At 34.0% G+C, this 18,924-nt stretch overlaps 1 long non-coding RNA gene and 1 pseudogene across 1 annotated transcript; one reads left to right on the top strand and one right to left on the bottom strand.

The window, feature by feature from the left end:
* Positions 1-4,979: 4,979 nt before the first annotated feature.
* Positions 4,980-6,568, bottom strand: LOC128035408 (uncharacterized). The gene is made up of 3 exons (XR_008191879.1): positions 6,492-6,568; positions 5,931-6,013; positions 4,980-5,221 (listed from the first exon to the last, which is right to left on the bottom strand). It is a non-coding gene; the product is annotated as an uncharacterized LOC128035408 (long non-coding RNA).
* Positions 6,569-9,153: 2,585 nt separating this feature from the next.
* Positions 9,154-10,964, top strand: LOC105763454 (elongation factor 1-alpha-like; annotated as a pseudogene).
* The last annotated feature ends 7,960 nt before the right edge of the window (positions 10,965-18,924 follow it).

An 18,924-nucleotide genomic window follows, 5' to 3' on the forward strand; every position in this document is an offset into this window, starting at 1 on the left:
TTATATGTAACATGTCATATTAAATTCCTTGATAATTGCTTTATTCTAATAATTGTGATGTTTGTAATTATTGAATGTTGGTTGATGAAAATTTAATGAAATTGAGTTGCATTGGAGATAGTGTATCGGGCCTTGAGTCCAGTAGGCTTTGTGCCGGTGTATATTACCAGGCTTTGTACCTAGCAGGCTTTGTGCCTAGCAAGCTTCATGCCAGTGTAGATTATCAGGCGTTGTGCCTAGCGGGCTTCGTGTCGGTGTATATTATCAGGCTTTATGCCTAGTAGGCTTTATCAAGCTTTGAGCCTAGCAGACTTCATGCCGGTGTATTATATCAGGTAACTTGTATTGAAAATATTTTTACGAGTATCTGATGTTATTTTATTAAGTTCAACGAGTAAATAAAGCATTAATAAGTAAATGAATACATGAAATGAACCATGATTTGGATTAATGATATTGTAACACCCTTAACCCGTATCCGTCGCCAGATTAGGGTTACAGAGCATTACCTTACAAATGGAACATTTAAAATTAATTTCATTCAGTAACATAAACATATCATAAGCCAATCATACATACACATACCATCCCTAAATCAAGTCCTCGAGGCCCTAGAAATACCTTAGAAACGATTTAGGACTAAATTGAAATCATTAGGAAAGTTTAGGAAAGAGTCACAAAAATTTGGAAACAAGGGTCGCACGGCAATGTGGCCAGGCCGTGTGCCTCACATGGCTGAGACATACGCCCGTGTCTCAGGCCGTGTAACCTTCGAACTGGGGACACAGAGCCGTGTCCCAGCCCGTGTCCTTACCCTTGTAACTATCTAAATATGGTCACACGGTCGTCTCACATGCCCATGTGCTAGGCCATGTAACTCTCTGAGTTATCCCACACGGCCGTGTGCCAGGTCGTGTGTCTCATACAGCTAAGTCACACGCACGTGTTTCAGGCTGTATAGACCTAAAATCCACCTAGAATCAAACCATTTCAATACCATATCATGTTTAACTTCTCAACCCATTCATGCACACATTAAAGGAACCTAAACATCACCTAAACACACATCAAAATACCATTTCAAAGTCCTAACATAACTAACCAATATGCCATTCAAAGGCACCTCAATCAACAACTAAATGTTACCTATTTAGACATGTTAATTATACCATATTTCAATTATTAAATTCTAGTTCAACATTTACCAAAACATGCCACAAACTTAACCATTGACACATCATTTCAAACATACCATAAGAGCCATACAAATATGCATAGTAGTCTAACCAAGTTGACATAATTTGACAAAGCATCAAATCTTACCAAACCAAGATAACTTTCATAACTTATACAAGCCAATTCACCAATTAAACATTTAACAAAATGACATTACAATTCAACCTATGCATGCCATTATAACCCTGGCTAAAACATTCAAAAACTACCGATATTTATGCTGGATAGTGTGATAGATCTCCGACGAGCTTCCAACAATCTATAAAACATAGAAAAGAAACTACGTAAGCAATTAATGCTTAATAAGTTCGTATAGATCAAAACATAACTTACAATTTCAATTTGCATAATTTAAACTTACAATTTCAATTTGCATAATTTAAAGCATAAGTACATTATAGTCCAAACCATAAGCTTGTTAAAAGCCTATACATCACCATCAATACACAAGTTAGCACATTTGTACATAACTCGTTCGAACTAACCATAAGATAAGTCATTTTCCATAAGAAATGCATCATTTGATTTATGTATCCTTTCCATAAGCTTATGCATAATTCCATTTGAAAACTTATCATTTCGTTTCCTTTTCATACCCGTTGAACCAACTAGAATTTCATCGGATACTCAAGAGAGCTCACACAAAGTGTGCCTTTACATAACCGTAACATTTCCTTTACATCATTGCTCAAACAAGCTGTGAAATGGGTCTGTTCACACAAGCTATGGGTCAGAATGTAAGCTACTCAATGTTGCTCACATGAGCTGTGGAGTATCCGCAACAAATGCATGACCTCAGCCATTGGTAGAACATTCAAGACCAACACCTGAAACATGAAATCCCTAATAACATGTCATTCGTATCCTACAAATTCCTAAGGTTCAACCGGGACTCGATAACCTTCATAGAATTAATTTATTTACACATCATTAAATTAACATTATAAGTAACATAATAACATACAATTTAAATAGAATTAATACAATAACCATTCATACGAACTGACCTCAACGACTAGGGCGTAGAAGTTAAATCGAGCTAATCCAAAGCTTTTACTTTGCCTCGATCTAAGTCTGTACATGGTTTACCTTGATCTAAATAGAAATTTTCAATTCATTTAATACTTATAGTATTCAATTTAATCCACATTTCATATTTATGCAAAATTACAATTTTGTCCCTAATATTTTAACTTTTTCACAATTTAGTCTTTAGACTAATAACTTAAAATCTAACCATTTTAATCAAAATCCATGTTAACTAAACATGCAAGGGACCTTGAAAGAACCCATATTTGTCATCACTTCACAATAAAACCCTAGAATTTATACCTTTAACAAATTAGTCACTAATTCCAAATTACATCAAAAATCACTTTGTAAAACTTGTTTATTTAAAAAGATTCATAATATATCATCTAAAATCAAAAAAACATTCAGGAACATTCATGGCATAACCCTCAATCTTTAGCAGTTTTACAAATTAACCCTCGGGCTAGCTAGATTAAGCTAAAATGACTTCAAAAACATAGAAATCATTAAAAACAAGGTTGAAAATCATACCATGCAAGCAAGGAAGCTTGACTGAACCTTGAAACTTCAAAAATGGAGTTTCCTATCCCTAATTTCGATGGATAAAACAAACTAAAGAAGATGATATAGATTTTTACCTTATTTTACTTTAACTTAATTATTAAATTACCTTTTTAACCTTACTTATTAACTTTAAAAATCACTTAAATTATGTCCATAATTTTCCACTAATCTTATTTATGGTATAATTACCATTTAAATCCACTTAGTTTCATTTCAATAGTCATTTAACCCTTTTAACTAATAGAACTCCACTTTGGTACTTTTTACGATTTAGTCCCTTTTACTAATTAATCATGAAAACATCAAAATTTCTTAACAAAATTTAAATATGGCCCTAATATTATCCCATAAACATTAAAATAATAATAAAATAATAATTTACTCGTCAGGTTTGTGGTCCCAAAACTACTATTTTGATATATTTAGAAACAGGCTCTTACAGATATGAATTATAAAGATATGTGAACTTGCAAGGAAAAGATGAATCATGATATATGTAAGAGCTATGAATTTTGAAATTGAAATACTTGATATGTTATATACCTTGTTTGGTTGGATATATATATATATGTATTGCTTCACCTACTAACCTTGTGAGGTGTTGTGTATAAGAGAAGGAAATTTGACCTATGACTGAGTGGAATTATTCATGGTTGTTTAATTTAATGCATTTGGTAAGTTTAAGTTCTTTATACGAGCTTATTAAGCATTAGTTTCTTACATAGTTGATTTTCTCTATTTCTACAGGTCATCGAAAAGCTTGAACGATTGGAATCAATGTCAGAGCACGATCACATTATCCATCGATCCATTTTGGTAGTTTTTAAATATATGGAAATGGTTATAAATGACATGTATAGGGTTGTATGTTATTTTGGTAACTTGGGATGTTTTGAAATTGTGCCAATCTTTTATTGTGTTTTAATATCCTATGATGATAATTGGTACTTGATGATATAAATATGTGTTTTGGTTATTAGTGAATGTCTTGTGATTAGGTAACTTTTTAGTATATTGAAGTGTGATTGAAACGATTGAATGGTAGGTATGTGATGTATGTATGGAATATGAAACTGTGTCATTGAGGTTGAATTGTTTAGATGTTTAATTGTGGTACCAATAAGGTTACATTGGATAAGATTTTGAATTATATGTTATATGTGTGGTTTTGGAATGTTTTGGTCTTGTTTAAGTGTGTTTGAGTATGTAAATTGGTTGGTAAATTGTAGGTTTGTGTCTCAAGTAAGCATATTTGGTAAACTTGAGTTTTAAGGCACATTTAGATGCACACGGCCTGAGACACGGTGTGTCACACACAGGCAGCCACACGAGCATGTGCCCTGAGTGTATTGTAAAACTATATATGTAACACCCCGTACCCGAAACTGTTGCCGGAGTCAAGCACGAGGCATTACTTAACTTATCTTACTAATTCGGAGCATAAAAACTTGGTTTGAAAATTTATTTCACTATTTACAGCAATCTGTCCAATCGCGCAGCAGTTACTAAATTAATTATAACTTGAGCTACAGAACTCGAAATTTAACTCCGTAAATTTTCCCTGAAACTAGACTCATATATCTACTTACCATAAAATTTTCAGAATTTTTAGTCGGGCCAATTAGTACAGTTTATTAGTTAAAGTCTCCCCTGTTTCACCACCTGACTATCCTGACCTCTTGTCACTAAAAATAAGTTTTCTCACTGTAGGATTTTCATATGAAGTTTTTACTTGTTTCTACAGAAAATAGACTCAATAAGGAATCTATACATATAAATTATAACTCATAAATCCTTCTTTATAATTTTTAATGAATTTCTAAAGTCAGAACAGGGGACTTCACAAACGTTCTTGACCTGTTTTACTAAAATTCAAATATCTAAAAATATATAACTCTTTTGCTTACTCTTTTCTTTCATGTGAACATAGACTCATTCATCTTTAATTTCATATCTTATTCAGCTTCTAATTCAATTTACACTATTTTTGGTGATTTTTCAAAGTTACCTCAATGCTGCTGTCCAAGAACTGCTCCATAAAATAAAAAAAATTAAATATAACCCTTTATAATTATCTAACCTTCCCTGCAAATTTAAATCACAACCCATTCCAGTATTTCAACTACTTCATTTAAATACTAATGAAGTTCAACCAATCAACCATTTCAAATTAAAAACATGTATATATTTCGATATCTAACACAACCATAACATTCAAATTTATTTTGCATACTTAGTCATTCATACTAATACTTTTTATTTCAATTCCCTATACATGCCATATAAATCCAAAAAGTTGTTTAACAAAATCTACCGGAGTAAATCTGGATAGTGTGATCGTTGATGTAGATCCGATCCTCCGAACGTATATATATATATATATATCAATCTACAAGAAACATTAAACACACACAAGTAAGTTTATGGAAGCTTAGTAAGTTCATAGGCTCATAATAAAATCTTACCACAATTTCACTAACAATATTAATAGACAAATAAAAATTCAACACTTCCTGCCAACCACAATTTCATACCATGACTCTATCCAATCGAGCTCGATGTCAGATGTCAACTTATTTTTCGACATTTAGCTTCAATTGCACTTACAAATAAACACTTGTCAAATTAAGGATCGTCTTACGGATTTGAGTACATCGCTTTCCCGGTGCCACGGTTTGCTTGGATGTTTCACATTGCTATAACTCAGTATGGTTTTCTTCATTGAAACACCATACCTACTTTTTGCAACTCAGTATGGTTTTCTTCACTGAAACACCATACCTACTTTTCGCAACTCAGTATGGTTTTCTTCACTGAAACACCATACCTACTTTTCACAACTCAGTATGGTTTTCTTCACTGAAACACCATACCTACTTTTCACATTTTGCCATGGAGCCACAATGGACTTATCCGTCAATTCATCACTGGTTGTCGAACGTATGTACTCAATCCTGTGGATCCCTTAATTTGAACTAACAATCTCATTTTATTCTCATTTTTACCATACTCATAATTCAACAACAATATACAAATTGATACATTATATCATTTCCAGATTAACAATTAATCATAAAAATTCAGCCATATGAACTTACCTGGGTCAATTTGCTGAATTCGTAAAAGTTCAGGGACTAATCAGCTACTTTTTCTTTTCCTCGACTTGTTTCAGGTTCTCGATCTAAAATGCAAATTTATTCATTCATCAGCATTTAATTCTATTCTAATTCATTTTGCAGTTTCTGCCCTTAAATTTTCGAAATTACACTTTTACCCCAAATTTTACAGTTTTTACACTTTGATCCTTACTCAATTAACCCATCAATTGATCTAGTTTTTCTCAATTAACACCTTGTCCAACTATTTTAGACTACTAAATATCCTTTCATATTCAAAACCGCAACACCAAACCCTAATTCCAGACTTTCTCACAATTAAGTCCCTAAAATCAATTTCTACCAAAATTACTTAATAAAATCATCATATAATAAAATTAAAGCTTTAATTCTATGATAATTCATCATAAAATTCCAGAACTCACTCATGGTAACTTTCAAAATCGTTCATAGAATCAAAACTAATGAATTCAATAGTTGGACCTAGTTGTAAAAGTCACAAAACATGAAAAATTACAAAGAAAAAGCAAGAATTGAGCTTACATGGTGTAAAAATATGAAAACCCAGCTTTCTTCAGACCTTCTATGGCGTTTTTGCTGATAAAATATGAAGAGATCTCTAGATTTTTCACTTTTATCTTTATTTTATATATTTAATTTGTGAAATTTCCAATTTTGCCCTTATTTCTCCTTACTTTCTGCTGATTTTTCTTGCCCAACCGTCCAGCCATATAATTTGGGCCTAATTACCTTTTAAATCCCTCCTTATTAGTCACTTAAGCTATTTGACCACAATTTAACAAATTTTGCACTATTTCCAATTTAGTCCTTTTTAATTAATTGACTATCCAAACGTTAAAATTTTCTAACGAAACTTTTATACTAACTCAATGACACACCATAAATATTCATAAAAATATTTATGGTTAAAACTATGAACTCGAGGTCTCGATACATCGTTTTAGACCCAATTTACCTATTAAATTCTTTTTAAAACACAAAATTCACTAATTCAAAAATTCTTCTAAATTCACACTTGACCCATAATTATTAATTTATTAAATTTTAAGACTCACTTGTCAGATTTAGTGATCTCGAATCACTATTTCTGACACCACTGAAAATTAGACTGTTACAATATAAGTGTAGTTCCCACATGGGCTGACACACGACCTGCAACACGGTCGTGTGACCCAAGTCAGTGAGTTACACGAGCAGAGACACTGGCTGGGACACAGCTGTCTGTCTCAAGTCAGTGAGTTACACGGGATGGGACATGACTGTGTGTCCCAATTTCGAAAGTTACACGGTCTGGGGTGTTTCACATAGCCTGGCCATACAACCATGTGTCCCCTGTTTTTAAGTATTTATGAAATTTGCCCCAAACTTTCTAAATTGTTTCAAATTAGTTTCATTTTGATCCCAAACTGTTTTTAGGGCCTTGAAAGTTCAAATTAAGGCCCAAATGTGTATGTTTGTTGGATTTGTATGAGATTTGAATAATTAATAGTAAATAGCATTATTAATTTGATTTGAAGCTATTTGTTTTGATTTGTACAGCAACGTTTCGTAACCCTAGTCCGACGACGGAAATAGGTTAGAGGTGTTACAACTTCTAAACCTTCATAATTGGATCTAGAGTTAATAATCCCAAGTCCTGCTTATTTTGAGAATTATTAAGAAAAAAAATATTTGAATAAAATATTTATATAATTTTTTGTCCCTAAACTTGACAATTAGGTTTACTTTGATATGTGTACTTTTTTTGTCCACTTTGATACTTTTTTTTTTACAAATGTCCACTTTGATACTTAAACTTAACAATTAGGTCTATTTTGGTCATTGGGCTAATTTTTTTAATAATAGATGTGTCACAAACTCAAATTGCCACGTTATTGAATTTTAATAAAATCCCAATTTAAGGACCAACATAAACCTAATTATCAAATTCAAGTAGTAAAATTGATAAAAAAAATATATATAAATACCAAAATAAAACCAGGTTTAAAATATGACAACATTCCCAATTATTCTTGAGACCTCTCTTTTCTTTCTCCCCAAGCTCTGGAGAGATGTTTTGTAAAACAAAACTCTTTGCCTATGGCCTATTACGACATATCTGGATCATCTAATCTTTAATACGACTCGCACCCGAAACCAAATTTAAATGCTATTCTCAACTTAAGCGCGTAAAAACACCTTACCAGTAATGATGGTCTGTTTAAATCACGTGATACTTCAAGCACGTGTACATGAAGAATATATTTGTCAAAACAAATCTCCTAAAGCGTATTTTAGAAAAGATAAAGTAGGCAAACCTGAGTACAAAATAGAACAAGAGGCTTGCTCGAAAACCTATACTCTCTGATTATCTCTCTTCTTCGAGCCGCTAGGTCGTACTGTTTTAGCTTCAAGTCTCTCTTTTTTGAAAGGTTTGGCATTCAGATCCTCAATTATTTAAACTCATTTTCATTTCTGTCATGATCGATTACTTTATTGTTCTGTGTTTTCTGATTTTGATTCATTTGCTTTAATTTCTGATTAAGGTCTTATTTCCTTATTAGTTATAATTTCTATGGTCTGTTGGTTGATTTTTTTCCGATGAAATTGTTTTTGTTTTGTTTCATTTTTGCTGTATTTCGATTCTGATATGTTATGATTAGATGGTAATAGATTTGATCTTTTTATGTGAATTGTTTCAAGGTCGTTGTTTTTATTTTTATTTTGTTATAGATATATTTTTAGTATGGATCATGTATATTATATAAGTATGAATTATGTATATTATATAAAATAAAATTGCTGGGTTTGTATTTCAAATAATTTTTTAGGATTTTATTTTATATAGAAGTAAAATAATTGCATGTATAGTAGTTTGATTTCTAAAACTATTAATGGATGGGACGATTAAAAAGAAAGGAAAAATCAAAAAGCTTGCTCGATTATTGTATTTGCTACTTGTTTTTAACTTTGAAAGCATGAAGTATTTGACTTAAGATGCAATAACAAACAAGTATGGAACTATGATTTTAGAACTCATGTTAATGCTTATCTTCTCTTCAATTTAAAACTCATGATGTTAAGGGGTAGGTGATAAAACTCTGAACTGGGTTCACATGTTCTTTGCTTTTTTGGTTGCTCTTCCTGCTGATTGTTTGTACAGGATTTGGTTTTAACCTTCTTTTTTATATGTTCTCACAGTTCCTAGTTAATACTGCATAATGGGTAAGGAGAAGGTTCACATCAACATTGTTGTCATTGGCCATGTTGACTCTGGAAAGTCAACTACAACGGGTCACTTGATATACAAGCTTGGAGGTTTGAGAAGGAAGCTGCTGAGATGAACAAAAGGTCATTCAAGTATGCCTGGGTGCTCGACAAGTTGAAGGCTGAGCGTGAGCGTGGTATCACCATTGATATTGCCTTGTGGAAGTTTGAGACAACCAAGTACTACTGCACTGTCATTGATGCTCCTGGACATCGCGACTTTATTAAGAATATGATTACGGGTACTTCTCAAGCTGACTGTGCTGTCCTTATTATTGACTCCACAACTGGAGGTTTTGAAGCTGGTATTTCCAAGGATGGGCAGACCCGTGAGCATGCTCTCCTTGCCTTCACCCTTGGTGTCAAGCAAATGATTTGCTGCTGCAACAAGGTTGAATTTTGCTTCTTTTTCCCAAATATGATGTTTTATAATTTGATTTTCAGCTTAGTCTATTTGATTGGTTTTGTTGCAATTATTCTGTTAATTCTCTATAGATGGATGCCACAACCCCCAAGTACTCAAAGGCAAGGTATGATGAAATTGTTAAGGAAGTTTCTTCTTACCTGAAGAAGGTTGGTTACAACCCTGAGAAGATTCCATTCGTCCCCATCTCTGGTTTTGAGGGTGACAACATGATTGAGAGGTCCACCAACCTCGATTGGTACAAGGGTCCAACCCTCCTTGAGGCTCTTGACCAGATCAATGAGCCCAAGAGACCCTCTGACAAGCCCCTCCGTCTCCCACTTCAGGATGTCTACAAGATTGGTGGTATTGGAACTGTCCCAGTGGGTCGTGTTGAAACTGGAATCCTCAAGCCTGGAATGGTTGTTACATTCGGACCTTCTGGATTGACCACTGAAGTTAAGTCTGTTGAGATGCATCATGAAGCTCTTCAAGAGGCTCTTCCTGGTGACAATGTTGGGTTCAATGTGAAGAATGTTGCTGTCAAGGATCTCAAGCGTGGATTTGTTGCCTCCAACTCCAAGGATGATCTTGCCAAGGAGGCAGCCAACTTCACCTCCCAAGTTATCATCATGAACCACCCAGGACAGATTGGAAATGGCTATGCACCGGTCCTCGATTGCCACACCTCCCATATTGCTGTCAAGTTTGCAGAGCTCTTGACCAAGATTGACAGGCGATCTGGTAAGGAGCTTGAGAAGGAGCCTAAGTTCTTGAAGAATGGTGATGCTGGTATGATTAAGATGGTTCCGACCAAGCCCATGGTTGTGGAAACTTTCTCCGAGTACCCTCCACTTGGACGTTTTGCCGTTAGGGACATGAGACAGACTGTTGCTGTTGGTGTGATCAAGAGTGTCGAGAAGAAGGACCCAACTGGAGCCAAGGTGACGAAGTCTGCTGCCAAGAAGGGCAAGTGAACCTCAGGGGATTTTGTTGATTCAACAAAAGTTTATCATGGTTACTACAATAAAACTTTGGTTCATGTTAGTAGGTCCATCACTGGACGTTTAGTTACATGTTTTAATGGTTCACCGTCATCTCTTGGATATTGGTCCCAGAACTGGGTTCTTGATAGGCGGTGGTGAGGTTTATCTTTGGAGTTCATAGCGTGTCATCATTAATGTTATTATGCCTTATCGAGCTATAAACTTCTTGATATTTTTTGTTCCCATTTTTCCACCAAAGTGGTCCTGGAGCTTTAGGTCTGTTCCTGGGCTCCTTTCCTTCACTCAATGTTGTATCTAAACGTTTTATATTATACAACTCTAAAACTTGTTTCTGTTTTATTTTTGCCGATGTTTATAATCTCATCTAGCTCTACTATCAGTTTTTATCGCTGTTTTAGCACTTAATTGTATCACCTTTCAGAATCACATCTATATTATTAGAATTCATGAATGTAATGACGGGCTAATGATCCTAGGATATGCTAGGAGGCAGTGATAACGTACTAGTGTCACGGGTCAAAGTGCAAAGCCCGTGACCATGGTACAAGATGCGCCCCATGGAGGTCTATCGATAAGATGGGGAACATTTAGCCCACGAGAGCTGGCCCGATTCAAAGAGATATTGGAGAAGCCTGTCAGATTAAAGCCTGGTTGGCCCGATAGCGAAGAGATGGCAACTTAGGCAAATATGGTAACTAATCTTAGAAGATAGAGGGAATCATATCTTGTAAAGATTAGATTAGATTTGATAAGGCTTATCTTGTAAATCCCTAAAATTAAGGGAGATGGTTAAATCTCATCCGTCGATGTAATTGTATCTTGACCGTCGGTTTTGGGGGAGCTCAACTATAAATAGAGAGCCTCCCCCTCATTTGTACTCATTCCATTGTATTCTAAATTCTTAAGAGTAATAGAGTTCTGAGAGCATTTACTCAAACACCTTGTGTGCATTCTTTTCTGTGGCTTTCTGTTGTTCTTTGGCTTAGCTTCTTTTGGCATAAATCGCTTCCGCTCTTCAATTGGTGCCTTGGAGGAGTTCTTAAGGAATCCTCATTTGAGTTAAGGCTGACTTGGGCGAGTTTGAAGCAAACGGATCGCCTAAGGCCGCATGGTTTGCGAGACGAAAGGTCTAGCCCCGTGACACTAGGGTGCTTTTCAGTTTTAAGGTGTAATCTTATAATCTCATCTTATATTAGGTAATGGTGAACGGTGTGAATTCTCTTCTAATGAAACGCGTGGGTTTTAAAAAAAAAAGTTATTCAATTTAATTTTAGAGAAAAACAAAAATTAGTAATAAAATAGGTAAAGTACGGTGGTCATCTAATTATGGTCGATTTTTTAAATCATTTGATTATAAAAATTTTAAAATGGTCCTCAATTAATTGGGTTTGTTTATTTTATTAATTTAATTATGATTATAAAAAATTAACCATCTACAAATTATCAACATGGTAAAAAATTCTCATAAAATTTTAAAATATATAACATACATTTAGGCTAAATAGGCAAGTCGATTTTTTTAATCGGCCAAATAGGTTGATTTTTTCAAGATTTAGGGAAATAGGCCGATTTTGGAGAGAGAGTGTGAAAGCGTGTCTAGCTAATGGTCATTTCCCCTACAATATAAATCGAAACGCGAAAATGGTAAAAATTTTAAACAACCCAATGGTAACTTTAATTTCCTATAAATACCAGATCATCTTTCATTTCTTTCACTCAAATCCAACTTTCTCTATTCTCTCTAAACTCTCAGTTCTCTCAAATTTTTCAAGATTTGTTCGAAATTTTCCAATACATTTGTATAAAACTATTATAGTTTTATTTTATTATTTCGTAGATTATTCATTTCAATTAAATTTTCATGAATGACAAGCTTTCTTATCCATCGCTCAATCGGTAATGGTAAGGAAAAATTTTAAATTTTGTTATTTTCAATTAAGTTAATTTTAAAGTTTTTAAATTTTTTAAAAATTTAAAATTATTTTATTTTGTTGGTATAAATAGGCGGATGATCGTGTTTTGGAGTTCATACACAATTTATCAAAGAGCCCCCCAAGTGAAATTCGTGGCTATTTGCAAGATGCGAGATTCTTACATGCGCCTCGTATGCTCGGGGGCTGTAAATTGGATCCAAAAATTATCAGCACGTTGTTGGAAAGATGGAGACCCGAGGCACAAAAATTTCATCTCATGCGGTGAGTGTACAATCACATTCGAGGATGTAGCTTTACAACTCAGCTTACCTATGGATGGGACAGTCGTTACGGGGTTAGTGGTCATTCTTGGTAAAGAGGACCTTTGTGAGGCATTTTTAAGGAAGGGGTCAAACAAGTTTCAAGGTGGCCGGATAGAGATAAGATGGTTGCAATATTATTTCAAAGACCTTCCTCCAAAAGTGACTAACGCCGTTAAAGAACAATACGTAATCGGGGGCATTCTAATGCCCGATAAATCTTGAAATTTGGGACACATAAGGTGGCTACTACACCTCATCGACTTCAAAGAATGTGGTCAACTAAGTTGGGGATCAACCATGTTGGCCACGTTGTACAAGGAGTTGTGTTAAGCAACTGAACCGGATAAGATACCAATCGGTGGTTGCTTGCTCCTGCTATAGTCATGGGCGTAGTGGTGGCTACCATTTTTCTATCATCGAGTAGATGACCCTTATTCCCTTTAGTGACAAGGTAAAATTCATTTGATAATAATATATAGTTACCATAGTAAATGTTGTTTATTTATTATATGTTTGAATTGATATATTATTTGAGTAAGTGGAACCATGGGCTGAGTTATATGGGACTACCGAAGTAGCTCGAAGATATCCGACTGTTCTTAGATCAACACTCAGAAGCCGAGGTTAGTTATTGAATTTTTTAAACCTATAATAATTACACAATGATTTGGAATTTAAAATTTTGTAGATGACAAAATTTATAATTCTGCATTAAAGTTTGAATGGATGACATACGCTGATCCGGATATCGTAGAATAATCTCGCCCAAATTTTCGGTCATTCGGGGTATGTGGGATGCGAAGTTGCCATTGATAGTTTACGCGGCGGTGGAGATGCATGAATCGAATTGAGTGATGCGACAATTCGTGTAATATCCTGTTTTTCAGTGGTGTCGAAAATAATGGTTTCAGGACCGCAATTTCGATATATGGGGTCGTGTTTTATTATTTAATTAATGTTTATGGAGTTACATTAGAGTCATATTAAATTTTGGTAAAGAAAATTTAAGTTTTACCTAGTTAATTTAAGAAAATGATTAAATTGTAATATATGTACAAAATCTTCTTCCTTAAGAAACAAATAAAATAAAACATTCATCTTCTTCCTTAGTGGATTTTTCCACTGAAAGTTGAATGCTAAAACACCATTGAAGGGTTTGGAGTTTCGGCTAGCTTGTAACCCTTGCATGGTAAGAATTTGTTACCCGTTTTTAGTAATTTCTATGTTTTTGAAATCGTTGCAACTAGGTCCAGCTAACCCGTACCTTCGTTTTTGAAACTACTAAGAATTTTGGACATCACCATTGACGAATTCTTGTTGTTCATGATGTTAAGGATGGATTTCAGATATTGGTTGTTGATTATGATTAATGTGTAAAGTAATTTTGTTAGTTTTTATTAAATAAATAAATTGATTGAATATTAAAATTGATAAGGAATTTTTGAGAATTTAGAATAATGGTAGGCTATAAATGGATGGGTGAAAATTCAGTTAGCATGAGAAGTTGTAAAATTTTGTTAAATTTGGAATTTTGGGGTTTAGGGACTACATTGTAAGAAATGCAAAAGTTTAGGGAAAATGTGTGAATAATGAAAACTTAAGGGTCTTATGCATTGAATTGAGTGTGAAATATATGTGAATTTAATAGATCGAATTTAATTACTATATAGATCAAGAATCGAGTCAAAAAGACAATAATTGAGGAAAGGGAAAATTACGGAATAGTCTCTGCACTTTAACCTAAAGTATATTGTAGGTAAGTTCATAGTGTTATATATGTAGATGGATGTTTCTTTATAATTATATTATTTTTACTATATAATTGTATGTATGTGAAATTTCATTAGTTACCTATATACTATTAAATGTTGCAAATAAGTACATATGAAAAAGAATGATTGGTGATGGAATTCTTGTGATTTCACACTATGGGAATGAATGTAATAGTTTCCTAGTATGATTACGGAAATTAATGAAGTGCCTCTGAATGATGAATATGTATAAATGTAATGAATCTACATATAATGCCTGGTTGAACGTAGTAAATGCTTAGGATACGATTGACATTCACTTATTTTCATTTTCAGGCTTCTAAATAGTCCAAAAACATGAACTCATTCTTCCATAATTTTTTAACTCATTCTTCCATAATTTTTTAAGTCCTATATAGGATTCCAAATTCAATTTTCATTTTCATTTTCGTTTTTGGAAACCTACATTAATTTCCAAGTGATTTCATTTCTCCATTTCAAAGAAAACCATAATCATTCCTGAATGTTTCCCATTTTTCTTTTCCTATTCATTTCATTCATTTTTATTCAAACATGCAATTCATTGGACTAATTAGACATATGAAGTTAGGGCTCAAACGATTTATAATTAAGTTCTGACTTTGCGCATATTAATTATAAACTCATTTAGTCACGAAATCATTACAGTATAGTATCGTGACTGAGTTCTCCCCAACGACATACCATTACGATAGCAACTACTCAGTACTCGTCCAATGACCTTGTCATTAGTGTGTTACCCTCATAGGATATCCTTGATCTCTTTGGGATAATATTTGTTCCCCCCAATATGATCCTAATTTATCTCACAGTAACTATTACATATTCCTTCATGAAAGTCAATCACTATCAATTAGTGATCAAGTCATCCATCACAAATACAGATGGTCACGTTTACTTTTCATCAACCATGTAATGCCAATGAGAGGATATCATTTACCCTTGTTTTGAGCTATGAATTCCACTGTTGTGAATGATGCTACATACTACAAAAGTCGTACACCCAACACACTAGCTTTCAATTCCTTATCTGTTTGAACTCAAGCTTTTACTTACATCAAAGTGTACGAGTCACGTATATATAGTATGTCATCCACTCAGGGTTTAGATATGCCACACTATGAATGTCACAAGTGAATAAATTCATAAATAGATTTAGGATCTATTATGCTCGAGTCCTATCCGATGTACTATCAATCTAGTCAGTCACATCTATGTCTTTATCTTTTGGGAGTCATCCACTCCAATGCCCAAGATAAGACATCTCCTCAATTGGACTTGATAGACTTCATATTAGTCTTTCAATTGGTTTAATCATTTGTGATTAGATTAATGACATGTTTAAGTTCATCTACCGATACAAGTTGTCTTTCCGTACTACAATCCGACCACGTAATACCACTTAGTTAAACATTAGACAACCAATGAGTAACATTTGCTTCCATTTTGCTTTGCATGCAAAAACCATGTGAGAAAAATTATAAAAGTATATTAATGTAATAAATGAATTTATTTTATTAGACAATATGTTTAGAAATACAAGTGTATATTGACGAAAATACAACACTTAAGGCACTAGATCCAATAGATATCGCGATACCCAAAGTGGATATCCAATCTTTCATATTGTTGGAGATATCGCAATCCCAAGGTGTGGATATCGCGATACCCTTTCCTTTGGTGTCATTTTCGCTCATTTTCAACCTCCAACACGTCTCTACACCACTCAATCACACGTTAGGCCCCCCGATGGAACTATTGGCCAAATTGGGTCACAAAATGAGTAAAAACGAGACATTTTCACTTATTAACTTAGAATCTAAAAATTATGAAATACTATGCAAAATGTGCTACTTTGCTTGAGAATAAGCTCCTTAAGTATACCGGGAAAGCCTAATTTGCCATATCAAACTCCCCCATACTTAACTTTTTGCTTGTCCTCAAGCAAACACACCGAACATGCAAAAGAAAAGACGACTCTTGGACTAAATCAGGCAATTAAGTCACATAGCGGTAAAACATCAAACTCATGCAAGAACTACCTCACATGCAACTTAAAAGTGATATCTAGCTAACTTATTTATTCCTAATGCAAACATAATTAGTTCACTGAGTTAAAATGTCAATAGATGTAGAGGTAATGGAAATGAACATATTTACAAGTGTTATCCATCAAAATAAATTATGCAGATCGCTCATAGATATTTAAAAAGAATTGGGTATGTTCATTCAAACAAATGAAAACTATTTACGAATTATTGTGTAGGTGACTTATTTGGGTCCCAAAGGTCTTCTAAGCTTGTAGCGTTCTAAGGCTTAGGACGGTATAGAATTCAAACAATAGATACTGAAAACGAGTTCAAGAACTAGAAATAGTTAAGTACATGACCTTGTTCCCTACTTGTCCCCAATTTATTTACAAACTTACCTCATTATTTCTCTTTCTCTCGCCTACCTTATTTCTCCAAAATGTTAGAAGGTATTATGCGAGATTTGTACGTACAAAATTTATAAATGTGACTCAAAATATTTTACTTTTGAGCTTAATTTTGATCTAGCTCTCTTTTTCTTTATTTTTCACTCTTTCATTCATTTTTTTTAAAAAGCGTATTCATTCACGTAATCCTTTTCTTTTCTTTTTTCATACACAACACCATAATGTTTCTACCTAACTCTCAATGTCTATGGCCCGACGTCCATTACATAGTGCATTTAAAGAACGGGACAGAGAAGGATCGAGTACTAGACTAATTAGGCTTAAGGCTTTGATATTTAGGCTTACAATAAAAGGTTACTTGAGGCTTAAAGATATAGGAGCTAGGGATACATAGCAACAAGTAAGCTTTTAGCCTCTAGGTTATTTCAAATAATGCCTTAGTCTTTCTCGAATCAATCACCTAGCACCAATTGTTTCAAGCATACATCAATTTAAATTATTTATCTATAAGGATTCGTGTACTTTATTCATCCTATGGTACACTTTATGCATTTTCATTTAGTTTATTGCCCCTAGTCTATTATACACATTAACTAATTGAACTAATTAGTCTATAATTAATAAAAAGTTATCTATTATCATTCGAAATTTACAAGTTTGGCAATTATATGTACTTATTCAATATGTACAACTAGTAACTTATTACCTAATTATAGTCCAAACACAATGCAATTTCACAAAATAAAAACAAAACAAAATTATTTTTTTTTGGAATTTTTGATTTTTGATTTTTGAAAAAAAGGCAAAAAAGTTCAAAAAACCACAAAAAATAGCATAAAAGTAAGAAAAATAAAACACATAAAACTATGTACACCCCACATTTAGACTACACATTGTCTCCAATGTGTCCCAAAAAAGATAGGAGGTTACCAGACTTCTCTAGAATAAAGAATCAGACTATCTTGGGGGTCCACCTCCTCGTTAAAGCTCACAATGTTGTATAGTCTTTCAGGATAATTCGCTGCACATAAAACAAACACAAACACAAAAACTAAAACAACCAAACACAATACGAAAAATAAAAATACCAACAACAAATCCAAAATTAATTTATAATTTACATGATACATAAAAAAATTAAAATTAAAATTAAATGCAAAAGCAATTAAGTAAGCATTGGACATGTCATCCTCCAAGTCGGTTTCGTCAACTCTCGGCCAATTTCTTCCCTTGGGAGCGGTTCTCCTAGTGCGCGACCGACGGGTGGGCATGCTCTACTCCCCAAGGTCAACTACCTCTGTCACTAAACTTGCAGGTATGAATATGTCCCCTGTGGGCTCAGCATGAGGTGTCTCATCATCACCCTACGTCGTCTCATTATTAGCTTCTTCAGCTTCGTCACTCCCTTCTACATTGGTGTCATCTTCTTCGTCATCATTACCCTCGAATGAATCACTCGACCTGCTGGGCTATTGTATGGCCTCTACTTCCTGACTCATCATAAATGTAATGACAAATGGCTTCATTACCTTAAGCATTCGAGTGCTATAACGTACGTCCCAGCCTAACCTACGTTGCCACTGTGTAAGCTCATGCTCAGTTTTCTTCTTGATGCTTTACTTTTTCGCTGCTCAAGGCACATCCATTTTGTCTTTGTATCATTTATTCCACTTCTGAATCTACTTCTTGTGAAGCTCTTGGAATAAGTGGAGTAAAGAATCACCGATGCTGCTGTGAGTAGGACGATAATTCTACTCGATGGACGTGATATCTACGCCAACCCTACTACTTGGGTCGGTGATCAAATGTGGGAAATAGATACCCACATTGCCGTCC

This window comes from Gossypium raimondii, chromosome 12 (genome assembly GCF_025698545.1).
Source record: "Gossypium raimondii isolate GPD5lz chromosome 12, ASM2569854v1, whole genome shotgun sequence".
NCBI lineage: Eukaryota > Viridiplantae > Streptophyta > Magnoliopsida > Malvales > Malvaceae > Gossypium > Gossypium raimondii.